Genomic DNA, 10021 nt, shown 5'->3' with positions numbered 1-10021 from the left:
CATATAAGAAGAGGCACAAAACAATGATTTTTCTGGTGCCTGAATGGAAACCTTGCAGGTGCGGGTAACAGAAGCCACATCTTTTGGTGATCTGGGTGGCCAAGTCCATACTCCGCGGCACCATCCTGTAAGCCGTGATGGGCTTCCATGTTAGTGGCTGCTCTTTTCCAAAGGCTATTAAGTGAAGGCCCAACTTTCCGGCTGAACCTGGATATTAACGTTGTGTTGAACTGGTCAGGGAGCCATCTTTGGTTAGGAGGTTTAGGGAGAGAAGTTTCTAAGTGTCATGGCTGTTGAGTGTGTACAGCCAGCGTATGAGGAAAGATGTCTCCTTACCTAGGGGATTAAAAATGAAACTAAGGGTTTTTGTTTGTTGTTTGTTTGTTTTGTTTGTTTTGTTTTGTTTTCCTCAGAGGCATTTTAAGTTTAGGAAGGGTGTCAGTTTAAAAATACAAATTAAAAGCTGTCTTTGAAATTTCTAATTTAGGGAAATAGGTGATTGGATATTCAGTGAGATTTTCGCAAATAGTCCTCGAGGTGAACATTCTAGAAACAACTGTCTGCACAGAGTGGAGGCAGGGGCATGAGGAGGAGAGGAGGAGAGAAGGGAGGAGGGAGGCATGTCTCTGAGGAATGGGGCTTCAGGAGACTCAGACAAACTGCTCTGGAAGAGAAACCTGACAGAGAAACTGAAGGAGTGAACGCAGTCTCTGGAGGTGTCTAGACCAAGACAAGTTTTTAGGGCTTTGATGATAAAGAAGGAAATGTATTATGAATTCTAAGATAATGAACATCAAACCCACACAGTTTGGAGGGAAAGTACATTATACTGTCATATTTCGAGTTTTGGGAAATAAATGAAACAGTGACCTTTGGCTTACCAGGCTGAAACTGGATCTTTGAATGGCTCGCGTTCACTTTATTCCTGTATAGAAAGGTAAAGGAGAGTGAGCTGGAGTCTCATCACAAGGTCAAGTGAGGTGGAGAACACATCCTGGCCCCTGAACTTGGCTGCCAGTCTACGGACCGTCCAAGAGGAAGTCTTTTGGATTAATCAACTTTACCAGCAAGTGGCTGTCAAAATGGAACTTGGAAGAGGCTCAAATGTAAAGGGAGCAAGCTATGGGACTGTCACCCGTGCTCGTGTGGGACTGTCACCCGTGATCGTGTATTTCCAGCCTGCCTTGGGGGTGTGCAGGTGAACGGTGAATTGTGAGCAGACTGAGCGAGGCAGCACATTCATCTGCCGTGTGCTGGATGCCTGCAGGCTAGCAGGGTCGTTGGGTATCGGATGGGGGCTTTCCATATTGGCGAGAGAACATCCTGCAGGGTAGACCAAGCAATCCAAGCCACCACTTGTATCCCTAAAGGGCCCCAGGGACCCGGGAATGCTACTTAGCGTTGGTTGGGAAGAAGTGTATTTCACAGTAGTGGTAGGGACAGAAAAAGAGGTTAACTTGTCGGTCTCAATGGGAGGAGAGGCCCTTGGTCCTGTGAAGGCTCTCTGCCCCAGTGTAGGGGAATGCCAGGGCCAGGAAGCAGGAGTGGGTAGGTTGGTGAGCAGGGAGAGGGGAGAGGGGATAGGGGGTTTTCAGAAAGGGAAACCAGGAAAGGGGATAACATCTGAAATGTAAATAAAGAATATATCTAATAAAAAAGTTTAGAGAGAGAGAGAGAAAAGAAAGAGAGAAGGAGAAGCAATGTTATAAGGGACCTTCATTGATTTCTCTGCCCTTTGGGATATAGGGACTATAGTAGCTTAGGGAGAGACCAGGCCAGGATTTGGAAGATGTATAGCCAGGAAGTTATCCATGAAATGAAATGTCAAACTAAACGGTTCCCTTCCACCCTGATGTATTATTGTCTCAGGAAGCCTGCTTCAACTCGGTGTCTAGGTGATCCTCGTCCCACCCAGTGCAATCCCACTCACACGGCAGGGGCCATTCAGGTCTGATGTAGGTTAAAGGTATTTACCACAAGTATTGGCCATGGCCCTTATGGGCTGCAGCTTCCTGCAGTTACGATGGATACTGTCCAGCTGCACAAGTCAGGGAGGAGGCACGGGAGCAAATGAGGGATGGAGAGTAATTCAGAAATAAGACGGACCATTTTACTCAGTTTTGTTTCAGCCCCTAGAAGTACTCCCAGGGTAGAGATGAGACCTTTGAGCAATGTGCCGTGTGTTTATTCTACTTGTATCAAAGAGACTTTCATCTCCCCGGGGCAAATTATTAACACATTCCTCCAAAGATGGGAGGGTGGGGGACTGGCCTTGGAGAAAAAAAAAATCAACCTTGCAGTAAAGAGCTGCTTCAGATGCAAACGTGACAGACACGGACATAAAAGCCCCCACTTCTAAGAGCAGTGGTTGGCTGAACACCAAGGTCTTTGTGCCCAGGGAAGCATATCTGGGTGGTTTCTTGTCTGGAAGCTGACCCTTCCGTGCCCAGGAATTTTCCACTAGAAAGCTGATGGTGTTGGAGGTGGGTAGCTCTGTGGGCACCCACAGTCAGTCACCCTCAACCTTAGCAGGTGACTACATAGAATATTGGCTGACTGAAACTCTAGGTTTCAGGCTGTATTTTTTTTTTTGGTCTTTCAAGTGTTTTTGGTTGAGTAGAGAAGGGAGAGAGCAGGAGGGTGAGCAGGTGGGGTACTGAGGGAATGGAAGGTGGGGGTGGGGGAGAGGCAAACCAACCACACTTAGATGTAGTTAAGACTTAGATACGGTCAAGGGTAGCTAACAGACATGACATAAGCAGAACACCATTTGGCCTTCACTAATGGATCCCTCCCCAAGGCCAGAGCTTACGGGAATTGTTTCCAAACAGATTGTGCAGTTTTCTAAAGTGCACTCACTTGATTTACAAGGTCCGTACTATGCCCGGGCACCTCCTCTGAGCTATAGCTCAATGAACTATACGCAGGAAAGAGCCTGGCACAAGAAGGTACACGGGGGAGGATTGACTGTGGGCCCCAGGCTCAGACATCATTTGTGTCTGCCTTTTTAATAATCTGTCCGAGTGACACCAAAACATACAAAGACTCACATTCAGTGACTGTGACCATCTAGATTGGGGAGCAGCCGTGAGCATATTGTTTGTCATTACCTTGAGAGAGAAACTAAGAATACAACTGGGATTTGAAAAGCTTCCTGCAGCAGTGGCTCCTTCTGCAGCAACAGTCCGAAACTCGGGCGGGCGCTCTCTTCTGTTCACTGAAGCTGAGAGCTTGGCTGTGGTGTGAGGATCCGTGTCATCCTTATGTCAAGAGGATGTTACCGGCATCCCACGGTTCCACCAGCTTCAAATACAAGTTAACTTAAACTTTGGTTAACGGTGCAAGAATCTTTTTTTCATGTTGCTTCAAGTCAGGGACACGATTCCTTTAGTATCTCTCGGGTGCCGATCATTCTAAAATGTACAGGAAGCTCCAAACACATGATTATTGATGGAAGCAGGTGACAGAAACTGGCTGGGCAGTTTCAGGGTAAAGAGCCCGGAGAGTAAACAGTCTTACGAGGCTAAAAGCCAGAAATGTCCCGAGGCTGTTGGAAGTTCTGTCCTTGACAACGGCTAGGGATGCCAGAAATATTTCAACCAAAATGTCTTTGGTTGTGCCCTGGCTGGAAGCCAGGATGCCAGGCAGGAGGTTTCTGGTTTCTCCTTATCTCGGTTTCTCCTGGAAGCAATATGCAAGCATAAGGCCAGAGCTGAGAGGAGGGCCCTAGACAACCCATGGCTGTGTCGCTGAGCTGCCCAGCTCATAGCCTTCCCTATGTGTCACGGAGTTTCCACTAAATGTCTATAAAAAGCCCCATCTCCCAGGACTTGTTCCTGCTTTGTAGGAGCTCTGCTTGCTTTCTTGTAAGTTCTAAGAACTGGGAACTTTCTTTCCAAACTCATCAGTCCATGGATCTGTCCTTTGAATCTGAGAGACAAGAATCCAGAGGCCCCTGACTCTGGGGAAGTTGGGTCAGACCACAGTGTCAGTCGCCCTAACTCCTGAGTTAAAAACAGCTCAGGTAGGTTATTCAAGGCAGAAAGCATGTTCCATTGACTGTGTTTAAAGTTTCTAGTGCTGCCCTCTTTTAGAATAGGCACTCACATATTCGCTAAATTAAAAGATGAAGCTTTCTCTTTCTACTACCTCCAAAAGAGAAAGTTACTTTGAGATTATCTTCCATTGAAAGCAGCCCCATTAATATCATATCCACCACCCCCCCCCCCCCCCCCCGGCTTAGAAGTGAGTGCCTTCATATGTGTAGCTGGAGACACAAACTTCAACACACATTAGCTATGTGACACACCCACACCACCGACGGCGTGAGCTTCATGGATGGATATCATATTAACCCAAGCGCGAGTTCACAGAACTGGCACCAGTGACTTTTCTGAGTCGCGCTGAACAATTCTAAGCTCTGCCTATGGTCGTGAATTTAAGTCTTGATTTGAAAATCAATCTCTGTTACATTTCTGGTTAGGGGTGGGGGTGGGGGATGGGGAAAGTCTTATAATAGGATGATTTAATTCAAATAATCCATTTCAGAGATGAGGAGAAATTCAAGTGAGGATACATTGGAGAGTGATCTCACATTTGTGTTATTTTAACGACTCCCTCTCCCTCTGCTCTGCCTGCTGGCACCATATGTAGTTGGAGGGAAAACATCACCATGCGAGATTTGAAGTCATTCTAATTTCTATTTCTAGCTGCACTGCCATGAGGCATGCAAAAGACAGACAACTTCCTGGCAGGCAGTTTTGTCAGCAGCAGAAAGGGAAAACAGAAATACAGCGTGGGGTGGGGGAGGTTCTTTGGAAAAAAACCATGCTGTGGCTCTAACTAAGAAAGAGGATCTGTTTAGTCCCATCTCCACTAATGTTCCCATTGGGTTAAACACCAGAAATCAAGGGCAGAAACTAGGGATAATAGAGTTCTTCTAAGAATCACTGCTCTTTGCTTTTGCGTACTATCTGAGTCTGGGGTCTTCCTTTCAGTGATTTTCAGACCCTAAAAATGACGTGCTCTGTTCCAAGGACATATATGAGTGAAAACGGTGACTGCAGCCACTCCTCTATGGAAGATGTAAGAAAATATAACAGAGTTCATTTTTTTTTCTAAATGATTTTTAATAATCTGAAGGTCAAATCTGACTTTTTGTTAGCATGTTATTTCCCATCTCTTTGGCTACTGTGCCGGCTGGTTTTACGTCAACTTGACACAAGCTAGAGTCTTTGGAGAGGAGGGAGCCTCAGTTGAGAAAATGCTTGCATACTGTAGGTCTGAGCACAAGCTGGTAGAGCATTGTCTTATTTAGTAATTTATGTGCAAAGACCCAGCCCATTGTGAGTGGTGCCATCCCTGGGCCCAGGTTCTATAAGGAAGAAAATATGCTGAGCAAGCCACGAGGAGCAAGCCAGTCAGCAGCACCGTCCATCAGTGGCCTCTGCACCAGCTCCTGTCTCCAGGTTCTGGCCCTGTTTGAGTTCCTGTCCTGACTTCCTTCAGTGATGAACAGTAATGTGGAAGTATAAACTGAATAAACCCGTTTCTTCCCCAAGCTGCTTTTAGTCATGGTGTTTCATCACAGCATCGCCCTAAACTGAGACAGGCACCGAATGAAGCCAGTGTTAAAGATGAACATGTTTTTCTTTGTCAGCTTCAACACCCTGCTCTGTTCGATGTCTGAAGTGCAGTGAAACTGGCGTCATACTCACGAGCAGTCTTTGAGAAGAGGCTGAAGTGTGGAGGAACCTAGCTTCAATCACAGCATGTCATGTACAAGAAGACCACACTTACCTGGGGATGCCAGCTTCACTTGTGTGGCTCTGAACTCTCCCTTTGGTGATCTCTTGACAGTTCTAGCTGATGCTTCCTTCCACTGATGTTTCACATGCCCTGGCCTGTAGGAAGGCAGTGAGTGACTATGGCATCAGGTACCTGCCAGCTCAAGCTGCTATATAACAAATGACCATTGGCTGGGCAGACCTCTCACAGCTCTGAAGGCTGGGACTTCCAGCCACAGCCTTCTGATGAATTGCAGGTGGCTAGTACAAGTCCCCACATGGCAGGAGAGGAGAGGAGAGGGGGGGGGGGGGCGGATTTTCCAATACTTTCCCATCAGGTGTCAGGATTCTAGTAAGTGAACTGAAGGGCACACTATTAGCGTAGCACATCACACTTGCGCGTGATCCCCACCTACAATTGTAAACGGCTACAGAGGCTGCTGGTGTGTTTGTACCAACAGTACTTCTCTGACTATCACCTCTTTCGAATGGCTATCGCCCTTGCTCGGAGTGCTCCCGCCCAGCTGTTCCACTGACCGCTTCATGTGTTTTCATTGCTCCAAGTCTCAATGTAAAATCACTGTATTTGTGTGGGGGGGTGCTAGACAGGTTAGGGGCTGTTGTTAGCAATTTATTTTTAGTTCTAGAGAAATATTAGAACTATTGGTGAGAGGGGTCTAAAATTCCTACTCACAGCCTGACCCTAGGTGAAATAGAATCCCTGAGACAAGACTGGGCATCGGTGCTTTGCAAGTATCTCTGGTGATCTCGATGTGCAGGCAGCATTTATCAGCTCTATCCTGGACATGAGACACTGCAGTCACCAGGGCAAATGTTGGGTCTCCAGTTCTCTTCATCAGAGGATCATGCTATTAAGAAGAGACGGCTATTCACAAGAAAATGTCCATCTGAAATTCTCACTGGACTGGAAGAGAGAAAACCTCCCAGTAAGCCGCCCCTCCCCCTCCCCTTCCTCCCCCGCCCCCGCCCCCTTCCTCCACTGATGATTCGCTCTAACCAGGTCTGACTCCGGTCTGAGCGGCTGTGATCCCGTCTGTCTGCCATCTTACCCCAGCACTTGCTTAAGCTGTTCGGCTTCCTGTCTCTGTCCACTTCAGGCAATGCTGGGCCCTAAAGACAAAGGGCTCTGGTTAAAATGTAATTCAGGGGTGAACGAGCTGGCTCAGGGGGTAAGGACACATGCCATTTCCGTCTCCTCGTTCATCCTCAAAGGACTGTTTCAGGGCCTCTGCATTTGCTTCTACCTAGAATACTTTGTCCCTACGTATTCGCCCAACTCCCTTCTTCTCTTGGAGATTTCCTGAAGGTTTCTTTTGGAGATTTCCACTTTCCTGGTCTGATCTACCTTGACAACTTTAATTAAAATGGGCAAGTCTCCACCATCCATTGTAGTATATATTTTATTTGTTGTGTTTAATTTCTACCTCTCCCAAATACAATTTGGCCAGTCAGGGGAGAGACTTTTATTTGGCTTTTTTTTTTCTCTTGCATCCTCATCAGAAGGCTCTTGGAGTCACCTCTGGACCAGACCGATGAAGACGACTGAAGCAGCAGGGTCTTCCCCCCTCAGCTTACAATGGCCACTGACTTCTTAAGCCCACTGTTTCTAGAAGCAGCACAGCTTCAGAGCACGTCCCAGCCACTCTCTGTATAACTGGTCATGGACTGGAAAGCATCCGTCATGGCGGGATGGTGTGCTTCATTGGCAGCAAGTCCACAACACCTCTTTCCCGGGTTTCCAGCACACTGATGTGGGCAGCACTTGGCATTCACATGACGGCTTTCCTCCATGGGCGGTCCTAGCTGAGAGGTGGGATTTGACATTGTGAACATCCATGACAGAGACGTCAGTCAATCCTTCTGTACGTTGAAAGTATTCTTAAATCTATGTGTCTGCAACGTGAAGCACAGTGATTATAATGAAAAGTGTGTAGATATCAAAGTTGCTCTTCTTAAAAAGTTATATGTTCTAGTTTCCTGCTTCTTGCTTAAAAGACCGCGTGGGATGAAGAAAGCAGACAAACTAGAATGGTTTACCCAAGATCCTGAGGGAAGGAGACTTGACATGAATCCTGTTGAGAGAATCAGAAGCCCAGGATATAAACCCAGCCCGTTGGAGCAGCCAGCCAGCCATTCTGAGGGCAAAGAATGCCCATCGCAGACGGTGTGATGCACGCCCACAAAGCACTGTACAGCTGTCTTAGGCTAACTTTGGAATTGAGGAAATGGAAACGCCAATGGGGTAGGAGCTGGGCAGCAAGACAGGGAGCGTCTGCAAACCTCCTGGCCAGAGTAGAGGCATCCTGATGCTTAGGGAAGCTTCGGGTCTACAATGGCGTCTGGGAAGAGCTGAGGAAACCATGCTAAACTGCAGAAAGTACAGACCCATCCACTGAGGGCTCCGTGTCTCTTCTGTAGTTGGAGCTGTCCAGCCATACCGTGGGTCAAGTGAGGAGGGGCCGGTGATGATTGCTGCAGCTCTGCTGTGGGGAAGCCAAGGATGGACTGGGTGGAGACTCTCCCAAAGTGAGAGTTGATTATATCTATGCTACTGCTGAAGCTGGGCAGGACCTTAGGACCTGAGGCCCTATGGGCTGAAGGAGGTGTGTTAAAGAACACTGACTCCGATAACAACCCTCTTCTAAAATATTTTGGACACCACCATTAATTCTCACACAGGAGCGTTCTTGAGTTTCTATTTTTGGTGACCTTCAGCCAACATCAAACTCCCCCATTTCTACACAATTGCCTCTTGGCTTGACTTACAGTCCAAAACAGTTGAGGTGGAGGGTGGAAGCTCACTTCACAGGGACTAATTTTCTGTGTTTACAGCTCCCTTCTTGCCCCCCCCCCCTGGCTTGCTTCCCTGATACCACAACACATTGTTTTATCCTGTGGTCTCTACCAATCAGGGGATAATGATAATGATGTTGCAGCCTTACAAACGGCAGTCAAAAACTTAATTGGGAGTGTCTGCACTGGTCCAAGTCTCAGCTCACTACTCCCTTTTACAGGCCAATGGTGCTGAGAGCCCAGAGACATGACAAAGCTGGACATGGAGGCAGACATTTGATTCCAGCACTTGAGAGGCCAAGAAAGGAGGGGTATCAATGAGTTCAAAGCAAGTCTGGATTACATAGCAAGACTCTAAGAAAAGGATAGAAGGAGGGACAAGGAGCAGGGACTTGAGGCTTGCCCTGACTGTCAAAGCAAGCCTGTGCAAGCTTGTGATAAACACACATCTATCAATCTCATAGGCTTGTGGTGTTCCTTAGTGACAACAGCCTCTGAAATGGATTTGGATAAAGCTTATCTTTATCTACAAAGATACTGCATCCACGGAACGTGGCTTTGAAGCTGCAACCGTGGTAGCAGGTTCATGTATCTTATAACAAAGGTCTAGGAATCAGACAGCTCCTCAGTAGGCCGATAGGGGAAGGATACTCTAGGAAGATCAATGTACTTTTAATGTAAACATTTAAGATTCTTTCCCTCTTCAAGATAAAGGCACAAAAGCCAAGAGCAGAGAAGTGAGTGGATGTGGGTTGAGGCTGTAACTCGAAGCCCCCCGTGACATACTTTCAACTGTGTGGCGCCACCTCTTAAAGGGTCCATAACATCCCCAAACAGCACCACCAACCGGTGACTAAGCATTCAGATGTGTGTGGCTATGGGGGAAAGTTCTCATACAGGGTCTGTTTCAGCTTACAGTTTCAGAGGAATGAGTGTGCACCATTGTGGGTAAGTTGAGGCAACAGTCAAGGAAAGCTCCGAGGAAGGAACAAGAGCTGGCCGATCACGGTTGATTCACACACAGAGAGTGAGTACCGGAAGTAGGACAAAGGCTAGAGCCCCTCAAAGCCCCGCTTCCAGTGACGAACTTCCTCCAGCTAGGCTCCACCTCCTAAACTTCCATGACCGCCACCAAACAACACCCACAACTCTGAACCAAGTGTTCGCATGCGCAAGCCTATGAGGGACGTTTCTCCTTCAAATACCCATATAACCAAGGCAGTGGGATGCAGGCACAAGGAAAGCCAAATGACCAGAATGGAGAGGAAAGAAACAGACCTTAGCGTTTATATCACAGGTTCAAGCCCGTCCATCTAGATACCTGGATTGCTTTGAGTGCTTGGCTACTACATATACAAATCTCTTATTCACGTGTTATGTGAACATGTTTCATGTGAATAAGTTCATATGAACGGAATGGC

General features: G+C 47.2%; 2 long non-coding RNA genes across 2 annotated transcripts; both read right to left on the bottom strand.

Moving 5' to 3' along the window:
• Positions 1 to 803: 803 nt before the first annotated feature.
• Positions 804 to 5970, bottom strand: Gm33849. The gene is made up of 3 exons (XR_382922.3): positions 5800 to 5970; positions 3111 to 3681; positions 804 to 925 (listed from the first exon to the last, which is right to left on the bottom strand). It is a non-coding gene; the product is annotated as a predicted gene, 33849 (long non-coding RNA).
• A 427-nt stretch (positions 5971 to 6397) lies between these two features.
• Positions 6398 to 9702, bottom strand: Gm41063. Its single transcript, XR_873963.2, has 3 exons — positions 9517 to 9702; positions 6857 to 6917; positions 6398 to 6711 (listed from the first exon to the last, which is right to left on the bottom strand). It is a non-coding gene; the product is annotated as a predicted gene, 41063 (long non-coding RNA).
• Between the last annotated feature and the right edge of the window lie 319 nt (positions 9703 to 10021).

This window comes from Mus musculus, chromosome 13 (assembly GCF_000001635.26).
Source record: "Mus musculus strain C57BL/6J chromosome 13, GRCm38.p6 C57BL/6J".
Classification (NCBI taxonomy): domain Eukaryota; kingdom Metazoa; phylum Chordata; class Mammalia; order Rodentia; family Muridae; genus Mus; species Mus musculus.
The sequence above is the reverse complement of the archived record's forward strand: the minus strand, read 5'-3'. Positions and strand labels throughout refer to the sequence as shown.